The sequence below is a fragment of the Sciurus vulgaris genome (genome assembly GCF_902686455.1).
Source record: "Sciurus vulgaris genome assembly, chromosome: 8".
Lineage (NCBI taxonomy): Eukaryota > Metazoa > Chordata > Mammalia > Rodentia > Sciuridae > Sciurus > Sciurus vulgaris.
In genome coordinates, this window is record NC_136468.1 from 65651173 (window position 1) to 65665459 (window position 14287).

The 14287-nt window shown below is 38.3% G+C and overlaps 1 pseudogene across 1 annotated transcript; it reads left to right on the plus strand.

Annotated features, from left to right (window-relative positions):
• The first annotated feature begins 1778 nt into the window (after positions 1–1778).
• On the plus strand, positions 1779–3924 carry LOC306667641 (large ribosomal subunit protein P1-like; annotated as a pseudogene). The gene is made up of 2 exons: positions 1779–1822; positions 3549–3924. The product of its transcript is annotated as a large ribosomal subunit protein P1-like (transcript).
• Positions 3925–14287: the final 10363 nt, after the last annotated feature.

Genomic DNA, 14287 nt, shown 5'->3' on the forward strand with positions numbered 1-14287 from the left:
GTATGTGAATGTGTTTTAGGAACAATAAAGCATGGAATAAATTTGTCATTATTATAAAAAATAAATATCCATAATGATTCTGTCCCAGATGTAAAACAGACTGTCAAGTCCTGATTCATTAGGTCATCAGTTAACAATAAAAAACAAACAACAAATGCAAAAGCAAAAGCAAACAAAATAGCTCAAATTAATTTCCTTTATTCATGGTGAAATTAATGTTTAACACATTATTAATGTTCAAAAGTACCATTGACTGACTAATGGTGATTCATAAGACTAAAAGAATTTTTAGGTTTATATCTGGTTATGACACTTTTTAAGTACAGAAGTTTATGTATAAAAATTCTATTTATAGATATTTAGTCCAAGATAATAGAGTCAGATTAGTAGCTTTGCGAGAAAGAGAGCAAAATGTAATGGAAGAAAAGAAACATGCTTTTTATTCAAAAGGTCCTCAATTAGGGTCACTGTTCAGATTGATTTCAGGAGTGGGAATTCACACTTATTTAGTTTGTGCCTTGGACAAAGGACTTATGTCCCCAAATCTGGGTTTTCTTATCACTATGTATAAGGCAAATAACGAAATACCACACTTTTATCATAATTATTTTCTTTTTCTTTTCCTCTTCCTTCTTGTTCTTCTTGGGAAACAAGATTCTAAGTTAATGAAGCCTTGTTTTCTAAATGCTTCCAGTCAGAAACACATAAAGGAAAACCATTATTGTAATATTATTACATTACCATTTATTGGGTTATAACTATGCAATGGTGAACTCCAGTGAGGCCTAAAGAGGCTTTCCCTGGCTGCTCTGTTGAACAGAGTCTGCCTGTATTTCTTGCCTTTCTTTATTTGTCAGAGCTCTTATCACTGCTTGTCACGCTTGTCTCTTTATCAATTGACCATCCTTCCCCAGTAAACTCTGAGCTTTTCCAGAGTAGACATCTCGTCTGCTGTTGGGTGCTATAACCACAACGACCAAAAGAGAGCCTGTTCCTAGTAGGGGCTAAATATATCTTACATATCAATGGACAAAGAACTGAAAGGACTCATGTTATACAATCTCTGTAAGAGCATAGACTTAAAGTAATTTATTGGAATCATGAAAAGCATTATTGTTAGTGTAGAGGGTATTTTGCACTCTCTAGGGATAAGAAACACCTACCTTGGTGCCCCTGGAGAGGTACTGGAGGTGATTAGGGTATGCTACCAGAAAACTAAACCCAAGCTAGGGCTTTGAGAACCATCTGGGTTTCATACAAATCATGATCTGAGAGAAAATGTAAGACCCTGCATCCATTGCCAGTTATATTTATCCTGAAGAAAGACACCAAATCCACCATTGGTCCAGCCATTCAACAATTTGTGAGCTTCCCAATGGTACTGGGCCTGGCATTACTGGTGGGGACACAGTGGTAGATGAAACAGGTATGTCTCCACCCTCACAGAGCTCACAGCTCATCAGCCTAACAGCTAATAGGAAATAGAAAATGAATGAATTCACAAACAGATATAAAATTGCAATTTTGAAAAGAGCAATGAAGAAAATTAAGTATATGAGAGACAACAATGGGGACTGTCATTTATGTTGGGAATGTCTATGGGCAGGTCCCCTTGAGTTGAGTTTGAAGTGGAGATGTTTGTGCAAGTGATTCATCAAGAAAATACTCACAGAAGAAACTGTAAGGGAGTGAGAATAGCAGTTTTAGGCAGGGGAAGAATTCTGAATATGGTTTCAAAACAGGTCTTGGCTTATCCTGATCCCACACAACTTCGGAGCATGAATGGCTGGTTGGAGTTTGTCCCACACATCCTTATCAGTTGGTAAGTGGTTCAAGAAGCCCTCTGAAAGTAAACTTCCAGGCATCTTGCAACAAGACATTTTCCATCAGTCAAAGCCAAAGCTCTGGAGAAAGGTGTACCTGTGAGCAGTTAGCAGTGGCCACACCTGCAGTACTAAGGTTGGAAGCATTAGCTGGGTATAGGTGACAGATGGGCTATCAATAGTGTCTGCCAGAGTGTCTGTGGAAGCCTTCCCTGAGAAGTGATTCTGAGGTAAGACTTGACAGATGAGCAAGAATTAGGCAAAGGATCCCAGCAATTTGGGAGGTTGAGGCAGGAGGATCACAAGTTCAAGACAAGCTTGGGCAATTTAGTGAGACTCTGTCTCAAAATAAAAATAAAAATGGCTGGGGATGTGACTCAGTGATAGAGCACCACTGGGTTCAATCCCCAGTAACACGAAAAGAAAACAAAATAATAATTAAGCAAAGAAGATTCCAGTTTCAGGTAATGGACATGGGTAAAGGCCCTCAGTCAAAGAAAAACAAAAAGAAGATCAGCAGGACTAGAAAACTGTGAGATAGAGGAAACAGGGTCAAGATTACTTTGGAGAGGGCCCAGATAATTTTGAAAATTATCCTAAGGATAATTGAAAAACCACTGAAGGATTTTAAACAGAAAAATGACCTAAACCTCCTCCCAATAATTTAACATCACTGTGGACTGGTCACGAAAGGGAAGAGGGAAAGAAAAGATGCTGAAAAAACAGATAAGAAACTGGTTCATAGTTATCTGGTCCATAAGGAACAGTTGTTTAGACGAGGGTGGAATGGGCATTGAATTTTGGACTCAAGATATATTTTGGAGTAGAATTAACAGAATGTGATAATAAATTATCTGTGATGAGGATAATTTATATTTTGGGCAGGGTATGGAAGATCAAAGGTAAGAGTTTGTATCTCTACTATTTCCTCCCCCACCTTGCCCATCATATGCAAAATACAGGCTTAGAGCCTGGTGTAAGCAGTGTTTTTCCCTGTCTACCCCTGTTAGTTGTGGTACATACTGAAAGAGACTAACAATAAAGAAAGGTAAAACAGCTCTTCTGCAACAGTCAGCCAAACCATAATAGTAGACCCTTTCATGTAATTTGAGTTCACATCATGCTTTCAACATAAACCTTGCTGCTGGACCACTGGTGGCTTATTTTAAAACCAATGTGGTTTTCTTTCCCCGCCCCTCTTCTTCCTCTTCCCCTTCCCAGCTACTGAGGAAACAAGGTTAACATTCTTCCTGCCCTAAGCCAGCTTATGTGCACTTCCACTCACTGTCCACAAGAATAAAGAAACTCCAGACCTGGAGATTGGAACAATAGCTCTTTCAAGGATAAAAGTTAAACATTAATTAGATCTACTGATAATGATATTTGGAAAACAGCCCTTGTAACCCCCTTTTCAAGCCTCTATTCCCACTGTCAGAAGGTTAGCCTCTGTGGTCTGAGTGTTGCTTTTCTCCTTTGCTAGCACGGCAATGAAATTTCTTTTTCCTTTTTCTCAAAACTGTCCTCATTATTCAGGGACAAGGACTGAGCTTTTGGTATCAAAACTTCTGGAAATTAAACTTTTACTTTTTTATTGCTGCATTACAAACTAATACAAATCTACTGGTTTAAAACAATATTTTGCTTTCCTCAGCTGCCGCCAGATGCTCAGTAGTACTTCTGAGCTAAGGTCCAGTGGGGGTGAGGCCCTCACTTCATCCGCGACAGCACTGCACCCAGTAGTCAGCACCCTGGCTCTGTTTCCGAGTTGGCCTGCATCTACTCTGCCCTCATCCTGCATGTTGACATAGTGACCATCACAGAGGATAAAATCAATGCCCTCAATTAAAGCAGCTGGTGTAAATGCTAAACCTTTTTGGCCTGGTTTGTTTGCAAAGGCCCTGGCCAATGTCAACATTGCAACGTAGGGGCTGGTGGGCCTGCTCCAGCAGCTGGTGCAGCACCAACAGTAGGTCCTGCTCCCTCCACGGCGGCTGAGGAGAGGAAAGTGGAAGCAAAGAAAGACGAATCCGAGGAGTCTGATGATGACATGGGCTTTGGTCTTTATGACTCAACTCTTATAACATGTTCAATAAAAAGCTAAACTTTGCTGATAAAAATAATAAAATAAAATGAATAAAATAAAACAATGTATTATCTCACAGTTTCTGTAGATCAGGAGTCTGCTCAGGGCTTCACAAAGCAGCAATGTGTTGACTGAGTTGGTATCTAAAGCTGGAGTCTTCTTCCAAGTGTGCATGATTGCTGGAAGATTCATTTACTTGCCACTGTAGAGTTCTAGGAGCCTCTGCTTCAAGGCCAGCAGGAGAATTTTTACTTCAACAGCTCATCTAATTAAAGTCCCCCAGGATAATCTCCTATTGAATTAGTTTACAGTCAACCAATTAGGGGGTTTTGACACCATCTGAAAAATCCCTTCACCTTTGCCGTGTCGTGTAACTTAATCACTGTTATGGGGCGCAACTTAAGAACAGACCAATCACCACTGAGAAGTCCAAATTTGAGAGTCTTTATTAAGCTGGCCGGCTAACTGTCTCACACAATGCCCCCAAAAATGGCTATTGGGAGAATAGCCCCAACCATAGGGTTGTAGGGGTTCTTATGCCAAAAATCACATCAATCATAAGTGTCTGTTGCTATGATTCGAAATTATAAACTAACATCATGAGATCATCAATAGAGGGGGAAGTGGGTCAAAATGACCCTTACCTAGGTACAAACTAAAGAATGGTTACTAATATCCACACAATCACTGTTCACATGGTACATTGTTTAGGAGCAATAGAAATCAAGAGAGCAATTTTTCTTTACCTAGGAATTGTCATTCTGTATTGTTAAACATGTCACACTAAGTAACTGATGATGGGTACAGAGGTGGGGTGTCCCCATGGGAGAAGCTTATTTCCTACATAACACGGGGTCTCAGAGCAAAATGGAGTCTGTTTAGTCATTTCCCTTAGAGTCTGGCCTACAACATTCTCATGGAGTCAGATCTGTCAGCCCATCACAATCACAAGAATGGGATTTTATGGGGAGGGAATTACAAGGGCACGGGGCACTGGGGTTCATCTTAGAATTCTGCATATCACAAACTGAAACTAAAAGATATCAATAATAGAAGAGGGTCATGCCATTTATGAGTTTCGTTTTCATCTTATGGTTATGAAACTTTTAAAAAAACAACTTTAAAATTATACTTCAGGATTAGAGCTCTCTATCCAAATTTTATGAAATCAGCAAGGGACAAAAAGGGAGGGCTGCATAGCAGATAGGGAATCAAACTGATTTGACTAGCTTTTCTCCCTAGAAATTGACACGAAAACAATGCTCTAATTACTGGAAAATCTTCATCCCTACAATTTCTGAATCTCCTGTTCTTTTCTTAGATAACATATAAATGAGCAGATGTTAAAAGTAAGTTTAACCTACTTCTGTAAGAATATAAACATTTCTCAAGAAACGTATCTTGGAACCTAGGTGATTTGAAACATTTGCATTTGAGATATTTGTTGTAGTTTTCCCACAGAATGTAAAATCTGAACTCTGTCCCCATCTGTATTAGTCAGCTTCACATAACTGTAATGAAATACCTGACACAGTCTACTTATGAAGTGAAGAAAAATGTATTTTGGTTCCTGGTTCTGGAAATTCAAGTTCAAGATTGGTTGGCCCCATTGTTTGGGCTTCTGGTGATGGTGGCACATTAAGGCAGAAGCACGTGGTAAAACGAACTGCTCATATCACAGGAGACAGGGAGCAGAATGAGAAGACAGGCCAGGGTCCTGCAGTCTTCAGGGACATATCTGAAGTGACCTAAGGTCCTCCCACTAGGTTTCATCTCCTAAATGTTCATAGCACCTCCCAGGACTACCAGCCTGGAGACTAAGCCTTTAACATATGGAACTTTCAGGGACACTACCCACATTTGAACCATGGCTCCATCCTTATTCTTCTTTACCAGGCCCCCTTGCTACAGTTACCACTGGAGACAGCTAGAGCAGAGATTCTATCTAGAAGGCCCTGCTGGTCACCACTACAGATAGAATCTCCAGGAGGGAATATGGAGTAACTAGAAGCTAGAGGCGAAAGTTTTCAGTACATATCAATCCAGTGTCAAACAAGAAGCACTAAATGGAAAACAAAAGGAAGTAATTCAAGATTCACACACCCCTGAAAGACCACTGAGTACAGACATTCACAATTTGGGGTCATCTAGACCCGGGGACATGAAGATGAAGAGGACCGAAAATCAGATTTTACTTGCATAATAAATACTGGGTTTAGTTTCTTTTGGAAGACATGGTGGCTTGCATAGGGTGAGGGGGAGTTTTTCAGATACTACTTTTCTTGTACTGTACTTGATTATAGTTGATTTCTAGTTGACAGGCACAAACCAGAAAGGATGTGAAATAGTTTGTATGGAGTGTCCCACGTTTTCTTCTGCTTCTGTCCTTAAGGACAAATCAGCTAACCTATGTATGTACACACACTGGGGAAGAACCATTCAGAATACAGAAAAGTGCACAAGAAAGACTTTGACAATAGACATGTGGGGGCCATGAGCCACATTCCCAAGGATTTATTGTAGCCTCAGTTCCCATGGTGATTATATATTCAACTCAGGGACTCCTTCCTACTCAATACAACCTCCATTAAGAGGCAAATACAAAAGGAATAAAGCCAAAGCACTTCAGTGAGTCCAGACAGCACAAAGGCTGTCAGCACCACTGCCAGACACAGGCAGCTACTTACACTGTCACATTACACATCTCATAGCACACTAATCGTTACCTCATCACCAGGGGGCCACTGTAGAAAAGGCTGGATCAGGAAAGTTTTTTGAAACATGCACAGATTTTTTGCTCCAATTCATTTGCAGTTCTCTTTATTACCTTATTAGTTACGGCCAGATGAACAATTCTGAAATTCTCTTCCTATTTCCATTTGTGTAAAAATCCTTGTGATTGGTGTGTATAAGGGATAGAGACAGACTGACAGACACATCAGACAGACTATTCGAATGCATGGCTATGATAGATCACGGTCAATAGAAACAAGGTAGTATTCTTTCCCTGCTGTTCCCCTCCCATAAATTTTTTTTTATGTAACCTTATTTTTTCTTTTAATTAAACTTTTTTCAAATTTTGACATAATTCTAGTTTTACCTGAAGTTGTAAGAAGTAATACAGAGATATTACCCCAATGGTAATATCTTACATAACTATAATACCATATCATAAACCAGGAACTTTATGGTGAGACAATTGTTATGGCTTGGATGTGAGGTGTCCCCTAAAAAAGCATTTATATGAGATAATGCAAGAAGGTTCAGAAGAGAAATATTGGGTTGTGAGAGTTTTGACTTAATCAGTGAACTAATCCCTGATGGGATTAACTAAGTGGTAACTGAAGGCAGGTAGGGTGTGGCTGGAGGGAGTGTTTCATTGGGTGGTGGCGATGGGGTATTTATTTTGTATCTGGAAGGTAGAGTCTCACTCTTTCTCTCTCTGCTTCCTGATCACCACGATGTGAGCTGCTTTCCTCCAGCACCCTCTCCCACCATGATGTTCAGCCTCACCTCAAGCCCTGAAGAATGGAGCCAGCCTTCTATGGACTAAGACCTCTGAAACCGTGAGCCCTCGAGTAAACTCTTCCTCCTCTATAATTGTGCTGGTCGGGTCCTTTAGTCACAGCAGGGAAAAAACTGACTAAAACAACAATCCACTGATCTTGTTCATGTCTTACCAGTTTCACATGCATTCATTTGTATGTGTTTAATGATATACAACATTATCACATGTGTGGATTCATGTAATCACACATGAAGATAGAGAATGGTTGGTCAAGATAGAAAATGATTTCATTGCTTCCAGGACCTCTCCTGCTCATCTCCCTCTTGTCCTTGTCCTCCTTTTCCCCTCATCCCAACCCCTGGAAACCACTAATCTGTTCTCTGTCTTCATAATTTTGTTATTTCAAGAATGTTATGTAAATTGATCATATAGTTGACAATCTTTTGTGATTGGCATGATACTCTTGAGGTCCATTCAAGTTGTTGCATTTATCAATAGTCATTCCTTTTTAGTGCTGAGTAGTATTCTGTTGTATGGATGTACCACAATTTGCTTAATCATTCACCTGTTGAAAGACATTTGGGTTGTTCCCAGCTTCGGGGCTATCATGAATAAAGCTGCAGTGGATATTCGTGTATATGTTTTTGTGTGATCATAAACTTTCATCTCTAGGATAAATGACTAAGATTACAATGCCAGGTTGTTTAGTGAGTGGCTATACCACTCTGGAATTTTATATTCCCATAAAAAAATGCATAAGTGATCTTGTTTCTCTATATTCTTGCCAGCCTATCACAGGTTTTCATTTGACCATCCTGCTGTATGTGTAGTAATAACTCATTATTTTAATTTGCATTTATCTAATGGCTTTTATCTTGGGCATCTTTTCATGTACTTATTTTCTACCTGTACTTCTTCAATGAAATATCTGTTCATGTCTTTTGCCCATTTTATCATTGCATTATTTTATTTATTCATTTTTCTATTTTGAAAGTTCTCCATATATTTACACACAAGTTCTTTGTTGAGAAAGTAGTTTGCAAATAGTTCCTCCCAGTCTATAGCTTATCTTTTCATTCTTTTAACAGCATCTTTCACAGAGCCAAAGTTTCTAATTTTGATGAGGTCCAATTTGTCAATTTTTTTCTTTTAGGAGGGTGGGTTATGTATACCTATTGCTGCAGTAACATCTGTTGAAAAACCAAAACAACAAAAAGAGCAACAAATGTTTGACAATGAAATTGTCAGCTAAGAGATCAATCAAAATAAAGAATTTTGGATAGAAAAATCACATAAAAGAATTGAGGATGAACATTGATCCATTTAAATATTATCAACAACAAATAATTGTAGGAATGATGATTACAGAACATAGTATGAATAGAATTAATTTGAGCAAGGAAAATAATAATAATATAACTAACAAAAATCAAGAGATGGAGATGAGTTCAAAGGAAAGGAGATTTCAAATGCCTTTATTTTTCAAAGCTGGGAGTCAAGAACTATTGTTCAAATTGAAACACCCATTTAAAAATCTCTAAGACAATTTTTAAAAAATGCACATTTCAACATACAACAATAGCTTTAGACCTCTAAAGCAGTAGCTTTTAGGAAATAAAATCTCTTGTATTGAAAAAATATCTGAAGTTTGGCAACCCCTTCAGTTTTACTTTTGTTTTTTTATTTTCCATTAAGTTAAACAACACACTCACCAACAATAATACTAGTGAGTCAGTTTTAATCTTAGTGCAACTTAAATATTAAATGTAACGCTGATTTATGCTAATACTGATTAACATAAAAGCTTTGTGTCTGTATATTTAAGTTGACTCATGTTAAGGAGGGTTTAATAAAAGAACTATTTACCGATGTAGTAGGTTTAGAGAAAACAGCAAGGGGAAGTATAGTGTTCAGGACTAGCACCAGCAGAGATCTGTCTCAACTTAGACCCAAAGAGAAGGAAAAGTGCTGACCATGGAGCTCCTCTTGTAGAGTGCCTGCCTCTCATGCTGGAGGCCCAGGTTCGAGTCCCCAGCCCTCTGGGATTGTGGAAAGAACAAACAATTGAACCCAAAGAGAAGGAAAAGAAATGGTCCCCAGACCTCAGAGAAGATAGCTATATGAAGGTTGGGTCTTTGGGAGACCAATGCATTGACCTCCAGGAAGGAAGTTCAGGGAATAAAAACATCTATCTCACCTCACCAGGATTCTGTTGCTCTCATTAGCTAAACCCAACTAGAAACCTGAAGAATAAAGCAGTCTGTGCAGATCAGTCCCCTACAGCACAGAGAGGAGAAGGGTAAGGAGTGAATCTGGAGGGATAAAAGGCATTTTTTTAATAAAATAGCACTTATTATATTTTCTAAATCTTAGAAAGAAAGTTCAGTCATTATACCTATCTATCCTTCCTTTCACCCATCTACCATGCTAGTTACATATATGGGCAAAGGAAAGTATCTGGAATGCTATTCTAATGTTAATGATGATACTTTTTGGATGGTGGAATTTGGGGTATTTAAAAATTTTAGATATAACTTAAATACCAAAAAATTTACTTTTAAAAGTATAATACAGGGATCTGGAATCGTGGCTCAGTGGTAGAGCGCTTGCCTAGCATACATGAGGCACTGGGTTCGATTCTCAGCACCACATATAAAAATAATTAAATAGAGGTACATCAACAACTAAAAATATGTGTAAATTTTTTTAAAAGTGTAATACAGATTATGCTTCCATAATCCAAAATTCCAAAATCTGAAACATTGCATCTTTGATGTGATACCACAGGTGAAAAATTCCACTCCTGACTGTGCATGACAAATCTCAGTTGAAATGTAGACTTACTAAAAATATTGTATAAAATTGCCTTCAAGCTCTGTATACAAGGTACATATGAAGTGTAATTGAAGTTTGTGTTTAGAGATATGTACCTTCTTTTTTTGTTGTGGGGAGAGTTACTGGGGATTAAATGCAGGGGCTTTAACACTGAGTTACCTCCCTAGCACTTTTTTAAAAATTTTGAGACAGGGTCTCACTAAATTGCTTAGGGTATTGCTAAATTGCTGAGGTTGACCTCAAACTTTTAATCCTCCTGCCTCAGCCTCCTGAATCACTGGGATTACAATCTTGTTGCCACCACATCTGGCTCATCCCCCAACTATCAATCTACTTTATATGGCTATTGACTTCCCATTCTGGATTTTTCATATAAATGGAATTATATAATATGTGACCTTTATTACTGGCTTCTCTCCTGTCATATTTTCAAAGTTGACACGTGACATAACATGTTAATGCTTCATCCATTGTTATTCATGAATGTAGTCTAGTGTATATATATATATATATATATATATATATATATACACTAGACTACATTTTGTTTATCCATTCATCAGTTAATATACATTTGGGTAGTTTACACCTTTAGGCTAATACAAATAATGCTGTTATAAACATTTGGATATAAGTTATACAACATTTGTGTATAGTTTTATATATATATATATATAAAACATTTGTGTATAAATTTATATATATATACATATACATATATGTATATATCTATTCACTCCTTGTATGTATATCTGTGCTATCAGCTTTTCGTTGCTGTGACCAACATATCTGAGAAGAATAACCTAGAGGAGGAAAATTTCATGTATCTTTCTCTCAGAGGCTGCCCTCAGGGAGTGACCCTGACTGGCTTCCTGGTCCTTCTTTTGCAATCTCAGAGGAAACCTCTATGATCCCATAACTCCAGCATTCTGATTCCTGCAGAACCAGCACCATGAGAATGATGCCAAGATTTACCATCAGCTTGAACAGTAGATAGGCTCTCTTGGAACATGACTGCAGTGTCCTTTGAGTGTCTATGAGGCTGAGGAAGGCAAATTAAATCCTATTCACCCCTCTGAGAGCAAGATGCTCTCGTGATCTCTTAAAAGAATTTTCACTTTTATATCCTTGAGCCTGCAATAGATGTGGTCTTCTTGATTCTTGAGATGCTCAAAAGGCATCTTTCCTGTTTCCCTGTATACTTAGCTTCTCCTTAGTGACAGTAATCTCTTCAACAACCATACATTCCTTGGTCCTCATCTTACAAGTGCTTTCTTTGGCCAAACTGCAAGTTTTAAAAATCTTTCCACTCTGCTTTCTGCTCCTGAATATCACAGTGACCCTCACAAAAAGCTTCCAGAAATGCCCAGACACTGCCTGAATGCTGTGCTGTCCTGAAATTTCCTCCATTAGATTAATTAGTCCATCTCCTTTAAATTCAGCCTCACAGAAAAATCACAGGACATGAGCAGAATGTAACACAAATTTCTGTTCAATTTCCAATAAAGTCCTCATTCCTCTCAGAATCCTCATGAGCACAGTCATTATTGTTCACACTCTTAGTAGCATTCCAATCTGAGCGCACAACAGACTCTCCAATTAAGCCCCCACTTACAAATTCTAAGGTTCCTCCAGCCTGCATCTCCAAAATTTTCCAGATCTCCTGCAAAACAGGGTCAAACGGTTTTGAACCACATGGTTAGATATAATTATAGTGACAAAACCATTCCTAGTTTCCGTGGAAACTAGGAACCATTCCTAGGAACCAGTTTCCGTGTGACTCCGTTTTTCATAACCATGACCAAAATTCCTGAGAAGAACAAGTTAGAGGAGGAAAAGTTTATTTTGGCTCATAGTTTCAGAGGGTCAGTTCATGGTTAGCCGATTCCATTGCTCTGGACCTGAGGTGAGGCAGGATATCATGGCAGAAACACATGATGGAGGAAAGCTGTTCCTGCTCATGGTAGCTGGGAAGTAGATAGAGGGATATATATATATATATATATATATATATATATATATATATATATATATATATATAGAGAGAGAGAGAGAGAGAGAGAGAGAGAGAGAGAGAGAGAGAGAGAGGAAGGAGAACCAGGGATAAAATAGGATCTCCAATTCCCACAGGCACACCTCCAGTGACATACTTCCTCCAGCCATGCCCCACATGCCTATAATATTCTTAATTAAAGTAATCTTAATTACAGTAATCTTAATTAAATAACCAGTTATCCATTTAACTCCTCTGATTGGGTTACGGCTCTCCTAATCTAATCATTTCACCCCTGAACATTCCTGCATTGTCTAATATGAGCTTTGGGGGGAACACCTCATATCCAAACCATAACAATACCTAAGCCTGTAATTGCTGGGATATATAATAACTCTGTTTATGAAGAAATTTCAACTTATTTTCCACAACAGTTTACACCATAACATTCTCCAGCAATGCTGAAAGTTTTTTATTGTCAATACTTGTTATTTTGCTATTGGTTGCTTATCTTTTTCATTGTAGTTATCCTACTGGTATAAAATGCTATTATGATTTGAATTTACATTTTCCTGATGGTTAATGATGGCGATTATCTTTTCATATGTTTATTTGTATGTAGTTTTTGGAGAAGTGTCTATTCGAATCCTTTGTCCTTTTTTGTTTGTTTTTCTTTTTTGGTAATAGTTTTATTGTGATATGATTTATGTGTCATATAACTCACAGACTTTTTTTTTTTTTTTATTGCAAACAAATGGGATACATGTTGTTTCTCTGTTTGTACATGGCGTAAAGGCATACCATTTGTGTAATCATAAATTTACATAGAGCAATGTTGTTTGATTCATTCTGTTATTTTTTCCCTTCCCCCCACCCCTCCCACCCCTCTTTACCCTCTATACAGTACTTCCTTCCTCCATACTTGCCCCCCTCCCTAACCCTAACTCTAACCCTTCCCTCCCCCCCATTATGTGTCATCCTCCACTTATTAGTGATATCATTCGTCCTTTGGCTTTTTGAGATTGGCTTATCTCACTTAGCATGATATTCTCCAATTTCATCCATTTGCCTGCAAATGTCATAATTTTATCATTCTTTATGGCTGAGTAATATTCCATAGTATATATATACCACAGTTTCTTTATCCACTCATCAATTGAAGGGCATCTAGGTTGGTTCCACAGTCTGGCTATTGTGAATTGAGCAGCTATGAACATTGATGTGGCTGTATTTCTGTAGTATGCAGATTTTAAGTCCTTTGGGTATAGGCCAAGGAGTGGGATAGCTGGGTCAAATGGTGGTTCCATTCCAAGTTTTCTAAGGAATCTCCACACTGCTTTCCAGAGTGGCTGCACTAATTTGCAGCCCCACCAGCAGTGTATGAGTGTACCTTTCTCCCCACATCCTCGCCAACACCTGTTGTTGCTCGTATTCTTGATAATCGCCATTCTAATTGGGGTGAGATGGAATCTTAGGGTGGTTTTGATTTGCATTTCTCTTATTACTAGAGATGTTGAACATTTTTCCATATGTTTGTTGATTGCTTGTAGATCTTCTTCTGTGAAGTGTCTATTCATTTCCTTAGCCCATTTGTTGACTGGACTATTTGAATTCTTGGAGTAGAGTTTTTTGAGTTCTTTATAGATTCTGGAGATTAGTGCTCTATCTGAAGTATGATTGGCAAAGATATTCTCCCACTCTGTAGGCTCTTTCTTCGCATTGCTGATAGTTTCCTTTGCTGAGAGAAAGCTTTTTAGTTTGAATCTATCCCAGTGGTTGATTCTAGCTTTTATTTCTTGTGCTATGGGAATCCTGTTAAGGAGATCTGATCCTAGACCAACAAGGTGAAGATTTGGACCTACTTTTTCTTCTATAATCTGCAGGGTCTCTGGTCTGACTCCGAGGTCCTTAATCCATTTTGAGTTTAGTTTCGTGCATGGTGAGAGATATGGGTTTACTTTCATTCTGTTGCATATGGATTTCCAATTCTCCCAGCACCATTTGTTGAAGAGGCTATCTTTTCTCCATTGCATATTTTTGGCCCC